The sequence below is a fragment of the Protopterus annectens genome, chromosome 11.part0, assembly GCF_019279795.1.
Source record: "Protopterus annectens isolate FY-2018-M chromosome 11.part0, PAN1.0, whole genome shotgun sequence".
Classification (NCBI taxonomy): Eukaryota; Metazoa; Chordata; order Ceratodontiformes; family Protopteridae; genus Protopterus; species Protopterus annectens.
In genome coordinates, this window is record NC_056745.1 from 1348380923 (window position 1) to 1348399674 (window position 18752).

Below are 18752 nucleotides of genomic sequence, written 5' to 3' on the forward strand. Positions count from 1 at the left end.
AAAAAATAGCATTCTTTTATACTCTTCCCTGATCAGTGCAATTATAGCATATAATGCCCATTTTTGTGTGTATCAAACACATCACACAGTTAGAAAGACTGCAGAAGTTTTAAGCTGAAAGATCACCAGACTAAAGATCATCATCTACCAAAATAGGATTGAATCTCTATCCCTAACTCTGTCTCTTATATACTGCACAATCATTTAAGGCTAGAATTTCATGCTGATAAAGAACCCAGACCTCTTTGATTTCACACAATTCCACAAAACAAATATCTTTACAAGCACTCAAACTAAGTACTTGAAAACCATCACACATTTAAGGGATAGATTTATTACTCATCACTTCCCCAATATCTGCAGTAATTTTCTGTTCCGTATAAAACACAGTGATATTAATTCCTTTAAGGCAAACCTTGATAATTGGATAGGCACCTGTAAATACATCTCAGGACTGACCTGTTCTGGCCTCCTGGAGGCAATACCTATAGTATAGGCGTAGATATTGACAAGGTAATTGTAGTCAATGGCACAACCCTATCTTGTAACCTCTATTGATCTCTGTGAATTGATCTTCTTCTTCTTTTGGCTGCTCCCGTTAGGGGTCGCCACAGCGGATCAACTGTTTCCATTTTTTCCTGTCCTCTGCATCTTGCTCTGTCACACCAACCACCTGCATGTCCTCTCTCACCACATCCATAAACCTGATCTTAGGCCTTCCTCTTTTCCTGTTACCTGGCAGCTTCATCCTTAATATCTTTTTCCCAATATACTCTGCATCCCTCCTCAGCACATGTGAAACCAACATAATCTTGCCTCTCTGGCTTTGTCTCAAAACCTTCCAACCTGGGCTGACCCTCTAATATACTTATTCCTAATCCTGCCCATCCTTGTCACACCCAATGCAAATCTTAACATCTTCAACTCTGCCACGTCAAGCTCTGACTCCTGCCTTTTCGTCAGTGCCAATGTCTCCAACCCATATAACATAGCTGGTCTCACTACCCTCTTGTAGACCTTTCCTTTCACTCTTACTGGTACTCGTCTGTCACAAATCATTCCTGACACTCTTCTCCACCCACTCCATCCTGCCTGTACTCTCTTCTTCACCTCTCTTTCACACTCACCATTGCTCTTTACTGTTGATCCCAAGTATTTAAACTCATCCACCTTCGCCACCTCTACTCCCTGCATCCTCACCATTCCTCTATCCTCCCTCTCATTCACACACATATATTCTGTCTTAGTCCTGCTGACCTTCATTCCTCTTCTCTCTAAAGCATATCTCCACCTCTCCAGGGTCTTCTCCACCTGTTCCCTACTCTCACTACAGATCCCAATGTCATCTGCAAACATCATAGTCCACGGGGACTCCTGTCTGATCTTGTCTGTCAACCTGTCCATCACCATTGCAAATAAGAAAGGGCTCAGAGCTGATCCTTCATGTAATCCCACCTCCACCTTAAACGCATCCGTCACTCCCACCGCAGACCTCACCGCTGTCACACTACCCTTGTACATATCCTGTACCACCCTTACATACTTTTCTGACACTCCTGACTTCCTCATACAATACCACAACTCCTCTCTAGGCACCCTGTCATATGCTTTCTCTAAGTCCACAAAGACACAATGCAACTCCTTCTGACCTTCTCTGTACTTCTCCATCAGCACTCTCAGAGCAAACATCGCATCTGTAGTGCTCTTTCCTGGCATGAAGCCATACTGCTGATCACTAATCATCACCTCCCTTCTTTAACCTAGCTTCCACTACTCTTTCCCATAACTTCATGCTGTGACTGATCAATTTAATCCCTCTGTAGTTACTACAGCTCTGCACATCACCCTTATTCTTAAAAATCAGTACCAAAACACTATTTCTCCATGAACTGATGAATATCTATAAATCAAAATCAACCAACAGTAGAAAAGTGTCAAACTAATCAATAGTTATCTGTGAACTGGTTTGGCTTTCAGTAAAATATTACAAACATGTTATCATTCAACCCAGACATAGAACTAAGTTTTAGTTTATTCTGACACTTGAATTCTTCTGGCATTAAAATCTTAACCCACAATGTCTATTTAACAACTTAAATAAACAGTAAAAAATGTATTCTGTCACACCAAAAAAACTCCTGAGGGTACTCACAGCAGTATGCAATAAAAGGTACATCTCAAATGGTTGAAGTAAAATTATTCTAGTATCAGTGTATAACAATAAAGGGGACATTCACAACTGTGGGCAGTATAGATGTATTAAATTCCTATCACACTGCACAAAAGCACTGGAGAGAATGAGTTATAGATGAATAACCAGAGTAGTAGAAAGTAAGATGGGACATGAGTAATTCAGATTCAGATCAGGATGCAGCACAACTGACCTGACATTTACAGTGAAAGAAATAGTGGAGAAGAAGCTGGGGATGAAGAAAGAGTCAAACTAGGTACTTGTTGAATTGGAGAAGGACATGACAAGGTCCCAAGAAAGTCTTTTCTAATGTTATTCCTAAAATATGGAACAAACGGCCAACCTTTATTTCCTCTAACTGTTCCATAGTGCAATTTAAAAAGCTCCTAAATTCTCACTTAATAGACAACTGTCTTTGTTCTTGCAACCATCCTGGATAACTCTGAGCTCTGTATATGTAACCACATCTGTCACAGCTCGGCTTTTATGCTTCATTCTTTTCTCCCATTCTATTGTAATTTCCATCCTCTTTATCCAAACGCATATATCACATGTCATGTGTCACGTCACCTCTTAAGTACTGTTTTACCCATTATTGTACTATTGATGATTTTGTATGCTACTAGAATTTTCTTCCATTATTAACTTTATCAATGTGTTTATTACTTTCTACTGAAGCTTTTCTCCCTGGGCCTCCACTGAAATGTGACATTGTTCAGTCGGACTTTCCCGGTAAACAAATGTGAAATAAATAAATAAGAAAGCTGATTTGGGCAGTCCTGTGATGGTTTCAGGTCGCATAAACATTTACAGAATTAGTGCAGGCTGTGTACAAACTCGGAGTGGATGTGTATCAGAGTTGAGCTGCGAGCTCACTCATGTTCATACTGGTGATGGAATACATTAGAAAACAGGTTGGACAGGACTGATCAGCAAAGTTGCATTCCTGCACAGGAACTTTAGCAAATGATAGGGAAACAGAATGCACAAATGAAGGTACACGGGATGAAACTGAGTACAGACAAGACATTTGTCATGACAGCAAATGGGACAAATCAGAAGCTGAAAACAGAAAATAGTGAAACAGGTTAACAGATTCAATTATCTGGCAGGGGTGGCTGAGGAGAAGGGAAGTATGAATGAGGAGGTCAAAGCTAGAATCTGAGGGATGGCATAAAACTGGCACAAAGTGTCAGGGGTAGTGTGTGGCAGAAGAATGCCAAAGAAACTGAAAAGTAAGATGGAAAACATGGTGGTGTGACCAGTAGTGCTGCATGGGACAGAAACCTGGGCAGTGAAGGCAGAGCAGTTAAGGAAACAAAAGGAGATGGAGATAAAGTACCTGAGATGGATGGTGAGATCCACACTGTGCAATAGATGAACAAATTAAGACATCAGAGCAGAAACTAAAGTAGCTCCAGTTGCAGAGGAAGTCAAGGGGAACAGATTACTGTGGTTCCAACATGTGCAGGAAAGAAATGATGACGTGGCGGAGAATATTTGCAACAGATAAGAAAGAAGCAAAAGAAGCAAGAAGAAACCAGGACAACCAGCAAAAAGATGAAAGAAGTGCATGAGAGAAGAGCTACGGCAAGCAGCTGTGACTGTCAAAGAAAGAAGGAGCGTGGCAGATGAATGGACTGCATGAGAGAAGAGCTACGGCAAGCAGCTGTGACTGTCAAAGAAAGGAGGAGCGTGACTGATGAATGAACTGCATGCGAGAAGAGCTACGGCAAGCAGCTGTGACTGTCAAAGAAAGAAGAGTGACACTGAATCGAGACAGGTAGCAACGGTTGACGCAACACCCCAACTCCTTGTTGAAAATGGGGGAAAATGGATTGATGATGACAACGATGATATGAGGTCTGAATACACAGATGGTCTTAGCAACATAAAAAAGTCATACAAGAGCAAGTAAATATGTTTATGATGTAGACAGCACTCATATTATCAAAAGCCCTAAAGGAACATGGATAGATGCACGACAAACATGTCACAAATACTTCAGTTCCTTTTAAACACAACATTAGTCTGTCATAAATTACTTTAGCTACTTTGATAGCATGCACTGTTAGGTCAGTATCTGTCTATTACATACCTATTAAACATTGCATAAACAGTGCATCTGTGACAAAGGGTACATTCTTTAAATGCTTATCAGATTTACAAATAAAGCTTAAATAGTTAACTTACAGTACCAGAAATGCTAGTGCAAGTAGTGCCTTCCCTGGCAGCAAAATACAAAGATCTGAGTAAGGCAATACACTTAAATTGTGACTAGTGTGCAAAACATGTGGAATGTGCCTTTAACCGTATCTTGTGTTACTGCAGGCCCATTAAAATTAGCCAGCAATTACTGTATTAGATAGAATAATAATTGCCAATTAAGATGTTATAAAAGGATATAACCAGGAATCAACATATATAAAGTTGATTCTTCAGCTGAAGCTTCACTATCAGTCAGAGCAGGGACTTAGAAGATTTGGGTTTTCTGAAGGTGGAGGACTTAGCCAAGTTTAGGTGAAGATTTTTTTGGCAGAGCTGAAAGGAAGAACAGATAAGGCCTGTAGCTGTGATCTTTACTTGGTAACCTGTTGTTGGTGTGACTGAGCCTGTGTGATGACTCTAAGAACTGTGACCTTACATAGAAGGTACTGTATACATTATAACTAGCTTGTGGAATTAACTGAGAAGAGCCAAGTGGGTTATATTTTCATGACATATTTCTGCCTCCTGTGTCTACAAAATGCTTACAATTGGTATGGAAATTAAATACCATAAACTCATTAGACAACAAAAGAAGCATTATTTAATTTTACAAAAATAGCCGAATGATTAATGTATCCTCCTCCTAGCTGGATTATAAGGATAAACTTGTCTCAAAGGAATCTGATGTTGTGGCAGCCTTTAGTGATAAATTCAGGAAGCTGTTCAGCTTGTGACCATGCTAACCCAAACTCAAAAAAATGGCTACTGGTACTGCATGTCCTAGTAAGGTTTGAAGAGACTGATACTGAAGTCTTGACAATAATAAAATTAGTACTGAGGCTTAGCCAGGTGGATATTGTTCTAACAACATTGTCTCACTCTGTCCCAGAGACTGACCACATCTACGCAAAACATGCTTCACATTGGGATGGTCCTAGTATATGAGAAACTGCTATTATTATACCTATTTTAAGGGGGATGATTACAGTCCTGGCTGCTACAGTCCTATAATCCTACCTGTCGTGTTAATCAAGTTATTTGAAAAAAATAGTTTGAAGTTAATGTCATCTAACCTCCTTGAGATATTTGACCTAAATCAATGCACCAGACCAAATTGTATAACTACCTAGTTCTAATATCCTTGACTTGGTCTCTACCAGCCTATTCCCCCACCTATACCTCACAATGCATCACTTATTCCCTGATTAAATCTGACCACAAATCAGTCATCTTCTCTGTCAGGCCTAGTGGTATCACCAGAGAACCAAATAAGATCATCTTTAAAGACTTTTCTGAGTCAAACCTACTTCAGCTTGTAGAAGACCTATGCAAAATTCCTAACAATGCTCCACAAATGGATCCATCAGAGAGGGCTGACACATTCACCTCCATCTTTTGCCAGCATCTAAATAGTTGCATTGGAAAGTCAGTATCTGTCTGCCATAAATATAATGGGAAATCCAGGAATAGCCTCACCTTGTAGACTCCTGTATTAATAAACTGTATAACAAAACAAGGAAAATATGAAAAGTTGCAGAAATTCCCATTTCCTTACATCATGACCACAATGAAATATGCCAACAAAGAACTTAAAGACATTATTAGAAAATGTAAAGCGGAGTATGAACTCAAGGTCACTTCAAATATATGAAAGTTATATACTTATCATAACACTAGATCCATGTTGTCTTATTTTCATATCGTTCAACATGTGGGGTGTCAGATCCGGTTGGATCCAACCTCGGAGCCATATACCCAAGTAATGGATATGAAAGCTCTGAGTCCTTCCCTACCCACAACTCCCCTCTACTGACTGAATTACTTCAGATCGAGTTTGCTGACTGACTCCCTTTGGTCTTAAATAATGTAGGAAGTAATGGAGATAAGGAAAGAATGTTGAGGGAAAAACTATAGAGAAAAGTGGAAGAAAGGGCAGATAGAGTCCATCCAAAGTCCGGTTGATCCCTAGAAGAAGAATAAGTAGAAAATGATAATTTCGGAGGAGGAAGGAGGGAGGGAGGGGAGTTGAACCAGACAAAAATAAGACAACATGGATCTGGCATTATGGTACATACATAACTTTCATATCTGATGCTGTCTATTTTCATCTGATTCAACATGTGAGAGAGATTCCAAAGCTACCCAAAAAGGACCTGGGTGAACTCAAGGAAAGGCATTCATGAGTATAGCAGACCAAAAAGATGCACAAGTCCTAGATGCACATCTAACGTATAATGAGATATGAAGGTATGAGATGTAGACTAAGTTTCCCTAACACATACATCACTAAAAGGTACTCTTTTTACAAATGCTGCTGATGTTGCCATTGCTCTAACAGAATAAGCCTTAAGTTTAGAAAGTAGGGACAGCTTTTTTAGACTTATAAATGAAGGAAATGCAATCAGTTAACCATTTTGAGATAGCAACTTTAGACACACAATGTCCAGCTTTGTCTTGGAAAAGGATATGAACAATTTGGTCAGATTTTCTGAAGTCCTTATTGTGGTGTTGGGAGAATCTCAGTTGTCTATGAATGTCTAAGGTATGTAGTGTTATATTAACAAATCAATTTTCTTGATTCAGGTTAGATTCCGAATCCTCCTTGGCTAGGAAAGAGGGATTTGTCCTTAACGAGACCCTGTCTTTATGAAAAATAACAAATGGAAGTTTGCATGAAAGTGCTTGTAATTCCAATACATATTTTTCTGAAGTAATGGCTACCAGAAAGATCATTTTCCAAAAGAAGAGCTTCAGGTCTGATGAAGTTGCTGGTTCATATTGTTTTGGTCAAGGACTGAAGCATAATAGTAGTATCCTAGGGAGGGGCTGGATCAGAAATTGGAGGTCTCAATAAAAATGTTCCTCTAATAAAGGTCTTCATTACCTTAAGAGAAGCAATGGAGGAATCATTACGTACTATGTGAAAATTCAAAATTCCGGCTATCTGGACTTTGACTGTACAGTAACTAGAGCCTGCCATGAAAAGTTCAGAAAGAAACTCCAAACCCCCTGGTAAAGGTGGTGAAAAGGGGTCTAATCCCTTTGAAGAAGCCCATACAGAAAAATGTTTCTATTTACTTTTGCAAATCATTTTGGATGAATCCCTTTGAGAGGAAGACATTATATGGACTAATAGGGCAGAAAGCCTGGTATATCTGGGAATCATTAAAATTGGAGAAACCATGCAGTTAGTTTAAGGATCTACAGATCTGGTATAGGTAACCTGGATGGGTGACTGAGGAGATCTGGGGTGGGATCCAGAGCCCATGGTGCGTTCAAAAGATATGGCCAAATAAAGGAGAACCATACCTGCCAAGGCCAAAAGAGGACAATGAGGATTAACCTGGTCTTGTATTCCATGGCTTCCTGAATTAATTTGGTGATTAGGAGAATTCATGGAATGTCATAGAGGAGACCTGGGGACCAATAATGCATGAGAACATCTCTCAGTGACTGCCCTGTGGAGGGATGAGGACAAAATAACTGCTGCATTTGTTGTTGAGGTGAGAAGCAAAAAGGTCGCAGCAAGGTTGACCCCAGTAGCTGAAAATTTCCATTACCACTGTTGGTTTGAGAGACCACTCATGAGGCAATAGTATTGGTCTGCTCAATTTATCCACTAGAATATTAGAAGTACCAGGAATGTGCATTGCTACTAGAAAGTGGTTTGAAAACATTGTCCACTGCCAAACTCTCATGGCTTTCCAGAAAAGAGGGTACCAGCATGTTCCACCTTGTTTGTTGATGTACCAGACCACTGACATATTGGCAGAGTCACTAACAATCACATCCTTGTGTAGGAAGTCCTGAAGTACCTGCAGTGTTAGGATGACCACCCTCAATTCCAAGACACTGATGTGAAGTTTGGCCTCTGTTGATGACCACATCCATTTAAAGGTCTTCCATTCATAATGCCCCATCCACCCTAGAAGGGATGCATAGTTACTGTGGCTTTGGAAAATAGGAGGACAAAAGGATCTGCCCTGAACAACTGTCTGGGATGTAAGCCTATTTTTTTCAGCTTTTTACATCTTCAAGGCCGTTTTTTTCAACATTGGAACATTACTAGATTATTGGTCTGGACACTATTGCAGGTTTATGAGGGGGTAACAGGGTGTTTAATCTATGTTACTAGTGTCCAGTCATCATATTTCATACATTTTTTGGTGTGGAAACAGGACTTTTGTACAAACGGCTGCGAGCATGATTAAGTGTTTTTTTTACATACCAATAACATTTATGGTCAATGAACAGTAAATAACTTTAGGATTATACCAGGAATCCTGTGCGGAACCATTTTGTCACTACGGAACACTTGTTACATTACTGCGGGCAGTCTCTTATGAGATCCAACAATAATTTCTGGACTTTAAAAACAAACTATACTATACTTTTTATTGCAAAGACATGATTTTGTGTTTTGTGGGGGACAGTCTATACATACGTATATTTTTGTGGCTTGTGTATGTATAGCATTTCATACTATTTGGTAATTTGATTTATCAACAGGTAAAGCTGTGTCATTTGTTGTAGATCGTGGGATTATCACCTTGTGATACATTAAGTTGAGGGCTGTTTTTTGAATCACTAGGACCAACTAATGATTTGTGTGTTTTACCGATACAACCATTATAAATCTATATGATTGGATACAACAATTTCATCGATAGGTTACTATTATATTAAGTATCACACATTTTTTCCTAGGATTCAGGGCAGACAGTTTACTTTGGAATATTCTGTACTAATCCATCTTGATATGTCTTGCTACGACACTAGGCCAATACAGCTTGTAATTTAAATGTAGATTTTTGTTGTCGAATACTATTGCATTGCTTACAGGTCTGACATGGTCTTAATTCAAGCTGTTCTACAACATAAATATTCAGGCATTATATAATTTTAGGGTGTATTTCTAAATATATAGGGTCAAAGCCAAATATTCCCCATTGGATAATTTACAATATATCTAAGCCCTTTACATTAATACAGCTTTGAATATTCATCTTTAAGATGCCATTAACATTGGTAATCATTTTTATTAGATATATTAGGACTATTTATATATATGGTCATACCAAATTTGGTTACATTACGTAGCACTATTTTTTAAGACATATATATGTCCTAATTTTCAGCTTATTCACTGGTGGCCTTACGGAATAATACATATATGTATACATTGCAAAATATTTCCTTATGTTAGTCCAATTTTTGTCCAAGTTACATAATTTTAATTTAAACAGATTATGGGCCTTTTTTGATGGGCTAAATAGTAGATCATAGACAATTATATTCCATTGATTCACACATGTTTTTTAGCCAACTTTGTATTTTTCAAAAATTTGGCACATGCCAAGGGCCTTTGTGATACAACTATATTGCAGTTACCATTATTGTTTTAATATTTGGTATTTATTCACAAGTGGATCTGGACGTGGCAAAGTTTTTTGTCAGTAATCAGAGGCTATACTTATAAACATTTCAATGACATATTCAATGCAAGCAGACAAGATGTTTCTATGATTATTCTTGTCAGGGCTGCTTTTAACAACTTAAGACTTTGGATGCTAAGTTTGATTGGCCATTATTGCCCAGTTTCCATACACAATCTCTGTTCTTTAGGACATGGTACTGCATTTAAATTTTTTTCATTTTTGGAATTGTTTTTTGGCTAATACACAGTGTGAATCTGTTTTTTGGACATTTGATTATATATTTTGATTTTGACTTTGACCTACATTTGGGTCTGTGTGGCTCTCTTATACATTTATATTTAACTTTTCCCCTTTTTTATCTTCCATAATGGATTTGAATCGGATCCTGGTTGGGCTCTCTTCTGATAAAGAAGATTTGGGCATTTTTGGAATAGGAGAACGACCCAATGATAACAGTTTCAATACCATAGATAATCCCGAAAACCATTGTGAAAAGCTGTTTCAGCAACTAAACAGAAGTATGAAAACATTAAGGTCCAATGTATGGCATCTTAAATTATTCAAAGCATGCATGGCCAAAGGGATAACTCCCAGGGGGCTTAGAGTTAAAATTCAGCCGTTAGTAACTGAATTAGATGAACGACTAACCAGCGAATGGTCAACAATACAACAAAATTGTTACAAGAAATTTGTGGAAACATTATCCAGATACTATGAATGTACTATTGATAGGGAAATTCTTAATGTGAGTAAATCATGTGATGACTGTAATCAATACAAGGACCAACCGTTTTTTTCCACCTTATTGTCCAAACTTAGTTCAGAGTTACTTACCTTTGAACAAAAACTTAAGAATAGGAAACTCAAAAAATTTCATAGGGACCAAACAGACTATGACAACGGTCGTCCCTTTCAACATGCTAGACATGTCAGGTTTGAAGGTGGTTATCATAAACTTAATACCACGCCCAAATGTAAACATCCCAAGTCTATCCTTAGGAAATGCAATACATATACTGATTCATCAGGAGGGATTCCTCTTCTGGTACAGATTTAGACATACAGCAAACCTCAGATTCCCCCACCCCCAAACGTAATAACAGTGTGGCCCCTTTAGGCCTTACAAGAGGGGAGGCAGGAAACATCGAAAAAATAAGAAGTTTGGAAGATCTAAAGGAACTGTTGACAAACAAATAAACAAACACGCTAGAACAAATGTACTAAATATTTCTGATGTAGCATTATCTGACTCACAAACTGCTTTGTTAAATAAAGGTCTTTTTTATACCCAGTTTTTTTGTTCCTGAAGATACATTTGCACATGATGTAACAGCATTTTGTAGATTGTTAAATTTAAAATTGTATTTTCATGATACAAAACAGGAAGATGTTGCTGTTGACAATTTCAAATACCACAAATCCACCTTTGCCCCACCCATGCATCCCTGTGTGAGTCTCTTCCAAAATAGTGCTCTCAAAGATCTACACTTTATTTTGGGTATGACTCACCCTAAATCTAATAATCTCTCAAAGACAGACATGTCAACTTTACAGGAACTTATTAATAATAAAAATCTGGTTATCATTTCTGCAGACAAAGGTAGTGCTGTGGTAGTTATGAATTGGACCCAATATGATGCTGAGGTGCATAGACAGTTGGAAGATGCCAGATATTATACTAAAATGCCTCTTGATCCAACACTTATGTTTAAACAACAAATAGATACATTTTTGGATTCGGCAGTTGATCCTAATAGCCAATATATCTATTTTCTGCCCAAAATTCATAAAGATCTTTTGCATCCCCCAGGTAGGCCAATTGTGGCAGGTAATGGTTCTCTCACTGAACCACTTTCTGAGTTTCTAACCAAACATCTCAAACCATTATTGAGATGGGTAAGATCTAGAATTCAGGACACCACGGAATTTTTAGGCATTATAAATGAGATGCAAATTGAAGATCATTGGTTGTTATGCACCTTGGATGTTAGCGCATTATATACTAACATACCACATTGGGCAGGGCTTGATGCTATAGAATATTGGCTATATAAATCAGAATTATACAAACCTGCTTTCAACATGTTTCTTATATGTTTAACTGAACATGTTCTCACCAAAAATGTGTTCTTCTATGGAAAACAATGTTATCTTCAAATACAGGGTACTGCAATGGGCGCATCATTTGCCCCCATATATGCAGATCTATATATGGCATACATAGAAGAACAAATTATCTATGATGTTACACACAACATATATCTAATGGAAATTGATATTTGGCATAGATATCTGGATGATTGCTGGATGGTGTGGAGGTCTGATGCAGAATACTTGATGGAATTTGTTGAATACCTGAATGAGAACAAATGGGGTTTACATTTTACCATCAATTACGACCAACACAAGATCACATATTTGGATGTGCTGGTAATTAGGAATAAGGATAATACCCTTTGTACAGAAGTATTCAGAAAATATCTAGAATATAACACCTTACTCCACGCATCCAGCTTTCATCCAGCACATATTACCAAAAACATCCCCAAGTCTCAATTCATTAGGATGAGATGTATTTGTTCAGAAGAAAATACTTTCAAGGATTTCAATAAGGATTTGTTGAACAGGTTTGAAGAAAGGGGCTACAGCATGGGTTATGTACACACAGCAAGCAATTATGCTGCAAATCTGGATAGAGAAGACCTTCTCAAGTATAAACAAAAATCACATAATAAAAATAACAATTTAAGATTCATTACTACATATGGTAGAAATACAAACAGAGTCACTGATGCCATCAGGTGACATTGGAACATTCTCCTAGCGGATAATATTTTGTTACAGTATTTATCCGAAACTTGTTTTTTTTTCATTTAGAAAGGGGAAAAATCTTGGATCCCATTTTAGTCATTACAAACATCACCATGATTCCAATAAACAGAATATGACTCAAACCCTTATTTCTGGAGAGCAACTGGTGGGCTGCATGCCATGTGGTCATTGCAGCCTTTGTAAAGATGTGCTTAAAACAAAACATTTCTCCAGTAGTAATAGCAGTATGATATATGACATCAGGTTTTTTGCAAACTGTAGCACGGATTGGATCATTTATATGGCCTCTTGCAGTTGTCATGCATTTTATATAGGACAAACATCCAGGCCTAGGTATTTCAGAACATCTAAGTGACGTAAAATGCAAACGGATGAGCAATGCTTTGTATAAACACACTCTTAAACATACCACAGCCAGATTTCATTTTACCATCATAGATAAAATAATTGGAGATAGATCTAACAAATCTGGGTGGCACAGTAAACTGAATACAAAAGAAAAGAAATGGATTGTAAAATTAGGTGGACTTTTCCAGCCTGGTCTTAATGAATATTTATGACTTTGTATACTGATGAATATTCATGAGCTCACCAATGAAAGTTTGTGACTAATTATGTCAATGTATATAAAGAAACTCAAAATGTTGTGAATATTTACACTGATGAAGGCTAGGTTAACACCATAGCTGAAACCGGTCTGTTATTTTTGTGGTTTTTCATTTTGTAACTAATTATATTAGTTCATACAGCTCACAGTTGCTGGCTACTGTTTTTTGGTTTACCAAGTATTTTTAAGCTGTGCAATTACTTCCGTGCAGGGGAATTCGTTTTTGACCGCCTATGAATCCACCATTCTATATGATTCCTGCACACCTGAGTGAGAAGAATCCTGATGTGAAGAGGTTGACGTTTCTGTGACTATTGTACTGCTAATGTCCAATGAATGACTGTCATGTGATATCTGGCCAAAGGGACAGGAGTAATAGAAGAAGACACCAGTTCTAAAAGTCATAAAATGAGTTTTGCTTGAGATCAAGGGTGTTGCAACACTTGAAGGGCCATAGACCTTAAATACTGACTCTTACCAGGGCAAGTTTTGCTATCTGATGTACAGTGTCTATCTGGCAGCCTATAAATTCTATGATCTGAGAGGACAGTAGTTTGCTATTGTTGTAGTTTATTGATATTCCCAAGTGAGTTGCCAGGCATAGAAGGACTGACTGGTGGTGTAACAGTAGATCCTTGGAGGTAGCAGTTAGAAGCTACTCATCTAAATATGTGGATCTCTTGTAACAGGAGATAAGCTGTTACAACTGCCATTATCTTGGTGAATACCCAAGGGGCTGTGTTGAGACCAAATGGCAGCACTCTGAACTGATAACTGGCTCCTAGCCAGAAACAGAGGATTTTCCTAGACTGCAACTGGATCTTGATATGATAGTAGGCATCCTGGAGATTGATAGAGCACATCCAATCAACCTTCTAAAAAGAGGTAGAATGGACTGTACCATGACAATATGGAATTGTGCCTGTTAAACATATGGATTAGGATTTCTAAGATCCCATATTGGTCTGAGGTCCTCTGTCTTTTTTGGAACTAAAAAGAACCTGGAATAGACTCTGGATCCTAGCTGGTTTTGGGGGGAAATGTTTGGATGACTCTTTTGTCTACCAACTTTGAAAAATCTATTGCTGCAGATTCCAACTGATTAGGTGGAGTATTGGAAATCTTTAGTCTTACTCTTGGAGAATCTAAAAAGGGTATTGTATAACGTCTGATGATAATCATTTATGCCCATGAATCAGAAGTTATTGTTTGCCAAGGTAGAGGGTGTGAGGAAAAGCATTTCCTAACTGCCTCCAGAGTGCAGCAGTCAGGCAAACATTCAGGGATGCTGATAAGGTTTTTTGGTGAATAGCCAAGGAAACCTTGATTTTATGAACTTCTTCTTCCATGTGGGTGACATCCAGTCAGGTTGCCTCCTCCTCCTCCTCCTCCTGTGCCTCAGGGAGCCCTGTCCCAGACATGTCCTGGTGAAAACCTTGGGAATTCTTGAACCACATTTTCCTACTACCTTACTGAGTCCTAGAATAAGATCTTTGAGGAGAACAGAAACAGATTCCTACTGCAGACAAGTTCTTACTATCCTGTTTTCTCCTGGTAAGTGTCTATTTCACTTTTTGTCCAAACAAGTTAGAACCATCATGGAAGCACTTGTGAAGGATGTCTTAAAGCTTTCTGTGAAATCGCACAACCGCATCCAGGCATGATGCTACAGGATAGTACATGTGCCAGCTGATGGTGGTGTAACATCAGCTGCATTAGATAACAGTCTCATGGCTACATTAGAGGAAGACTGTTGTGTAGACATTTGGGTGTCCATCATTTTCTGGACATCCATAGGTAAGCTACCCAAAAGAGACTTGGAAAGGTCCTTGATCAAGTCCCTTTGGAAATGCATCAGGTGTATCAGATAGCTCAGCACTCAAAGTGCAAATGTCACAGAAGCATTTGTCCATATTCCCAGTCTGTCTAATGCCTTTGACTGACTGTTTGGAGGGTGGACAAAGGAACTTTCTCCCAACAGCTTATTTTTTGTGGCTGCTGCTGCTACACAAAGCATCTACTGCGGGACCCTTGGACCAATGTTTCCTATCTTTAGGAGCAACTAAAATCTTGTCTGGCTTTTTTGGGATAGGCTCTGCCACATCAAGTTCCCTCCAAGCCTTCTGAGTGACAAGATCTTTTAGTGCCTCAGGAGGTGAGACCACCCAGGACATTGAAGGGCCAGACCCAAAAGCATTGAGAAACACCAACATATCTGAAGAAGGAGCTTCTGTGGACCAACACACTCTGTTTCATCAATTCCAGAATGTCTCCAAATGAGACATCTTTGGGGGGGGATCTTGGGGAATGTTCTCCATCATCTATCTTGGTGTCTTCAGTGACAGACTCAAGAGAGTTTGCAAGTCCTTTTCTGGGGAATGTGCCTTGGGGCCCCTGTAGGAGACATTTCAGAGTCAGATGTGGGGCTTGAACATTGAGCAGTCTCTAAGCTAATTGGGTCTGCTTGTCTCTATCGACCCCAGTGAGATGAAGAAGGTAAAAGTTCCAGTGGAAGTCAAAATGGACTCAAAGTCTGTGCATGTACCAGTCTTCTTGGTCCTTCCTCACTACACTGCAACATCCATTTCAGTTAGGCTTCTAGTGGATCAACTGGAACTTGAAGAAGAAGGTAGTGACAGAGGTTTTGATGGTAGCTTCTGAAGAATCAGGAAGTGAAGTCTGGGGTTGATTGGCCGCAGAAAAAAGGAAGTTTTTGGAGAGGGCATTCAGATCCTCATTTCAGTAGGATCCAACTGGCTCAATAGCTTAGATGCTGGACTCAGCACAGCACTAGGATCTGGAGACCTTCTCATAGCTTTGTCTATCATTTCATCTTGTCTTTTTTTGGACTGTTTCTCCTAATGCTTTTCCTTTTACTTGTCTCTATCTCTGTCTCTCTCTCTCTCTCTCTCTCTTTTTCTTTAGACCACTCTCTCTTTTTTCTTTCTTCTAGTCAGTAAACTGAGAGGTGGTATGTGCCTTCGGATCAATGAACATTCTGGACCCTGTCAGAGGAGGAAGAAGCCCTTTAAGAATAAGTTTTTCATTTCTTCCCTGGATAGCCCTTGTGCTAAAGGCAGCACAAACACTGCAGGTGTCCTGCAAGTGGGAAGGTCTGAGGTAGGTCATATGGAATGTGAGACTTGGGGTGGAATCTTATGCCCACAGTCAGAAAATGTTTAAATCCAGTGGACTTCTCAGACATCATAAAAGAAAATGTTTTGAAAACTTATAACACTATCAAAACCTTACCTAAAGAGATGAATTATATCAATTATTATAACAGGGTAATACACACCTAGATATTTTAACAGAATGCTATATGTTGATGTATATATATATATATATATATATATATATATATATATATATATATATATATATATATATATACACACACATATACATAAATTATCATCCTACAGGAACAATAAGAAATGCAGTAGAAAATTCGATAAAATTACACATGAAAAAACACTATTAACTAGCCTAAATTCCTACTACTAAATATTAGATACAATAATCTAACTACTAAACTAAACGGAGGAAGAAAAAGGTAATATCCTTTCACTTATTGTGAAAAAGGGTGGAGATCTTGCTAAACAGGTCATGTTTGACAGGTGGCAAATGAGATCTGAGGTAATTCAGGCAGGAGTGGGAAATTATGGGTAGGGGAGGAGTCAGAGCTCTCGGCTCCAATACTCTGGTTTAAGGTGCTGAGGTCAGATCTGACCTCCCACATGTTGAATCAGATGAAAATAGACAAGATAGGATCAAAGGAAACTACAAATCTTTCTTCAACTATCTTAAGAAATTATGGAATAATATCCAATAATGCACTGAGCTCATCCACAGTAATGCAACATATCCTGATCCCATGGATAAAGGAAATATCCTAACAGACTTGCATTACTGTAGATGAGCTCAGTGCATTATTGGATATTATTCCATAATTTCTTAACATAGTTGAAGAAAGATTTGTAGTTTCCTTTGATCCTATGTTGTCTATTTTTATCTGATTCAACATGTGGGAGGTCGGATCTGACCTCAGCACCTTAAACCAGAGTATTTGAGCCGAGAGCTCTGACTCCTCCCCTACCCAAATTTCCCACTCCTGCCTGAATTACCTCAGATCTCATTTGCCACCTGTCAAACATGACCTGTTTAGCAAGATCTCCACCCTTTTTCACAATAAGTGAAACTAACAGACAAATTTATGTACTGCGGTGGTGGTGCTGCGGTAGCGTTGTCGCCTCACAGTAAGACGTTGTCCCATTCGATTCTCAGCTAGAGCGTCTTCTGTGTAGAGACATGCATGAATGGGTGTACCTTCGTTGAAGGTTGTGAGTCAGAGCTGGCAACTCGGCACGTAAAAATCTACTACCAATCATTAGCGGACCGGAGTTCCGTTGTGGCGACCCCTAACCGGGAAAAGCCGAAAGACACAACAACAACTAACAGACAAATTTATATGGCCCTACTACCTACTGTACACTCCTGCCATAATGACACTTCCCTTACTACTTTTCATAAATTATATTATCTGATATGTGTATGTATGTATGTATATATATATATATATATATATATATATATATATATATATATATACATATATATATATATATATAGAGAGAGAGAGTGTGTGGTCTGTGTCAAAATAGATTGGTAGACATGACTCTGTAGGGCCATCACATACCTTCTTTCCTCTTGCTGTGAGTGTGCACAAGATCTCACTGAGCACTATCAAGGCTTGTGCTCAGTGCACTGTTGTTTATACTTTTCTGCTGTTGCAGCATATTCCTTCATGCCCTTTCCGCATGTCTGTGATGTGGTTGCAACCAGGATATCTAAAAAGTTCCTCATCGTGCACTCTTTCCCAGCCACATTCATTGTTATGAGCATCAGGGCATGTACAGTAAATGTAAGAGACTTGGCCAAGATCATGGTTACAATGTTTCCAAAGCCTAGAACCAATATAAATAGCTTCTTTAATGAAACTGTCACTTGTTAAATCCACCATAAGCAGAATTCTGAAGTCCAGGTATATGACTAGGACAAAAGGACAAATGATTTACTTGGACTGCAGTTCCTTGTGATTTTTACTGACATTTTTTCTGGATTACTATTTTTTTTTATTTGCTGGTTTTGTAGTAGTCTGAACTTTTTGAGGTTATTTGTTGTCAAATGGTTTAGTCATATAAAGTGACTATTGGGAATGCTCTTCTTACTGTGATATGGATGACACCTAGAAAACAGTTGCAGTTTATTTCTGTATATACTTTTATAGAACAGCCTATTTTCTAATTTTGCCTTCAGATATGTATAATTTGTCATACAACTATAAAATACATGTGGAGCTACATAAAAATATCATGCAACTTCTAATTCACATCTGAGAATATATTGCTGAAACCCTTATAAGTAAATATTGGATCCCCTCCATATATAAAGAAAATTGTCAATAAAATGGTGC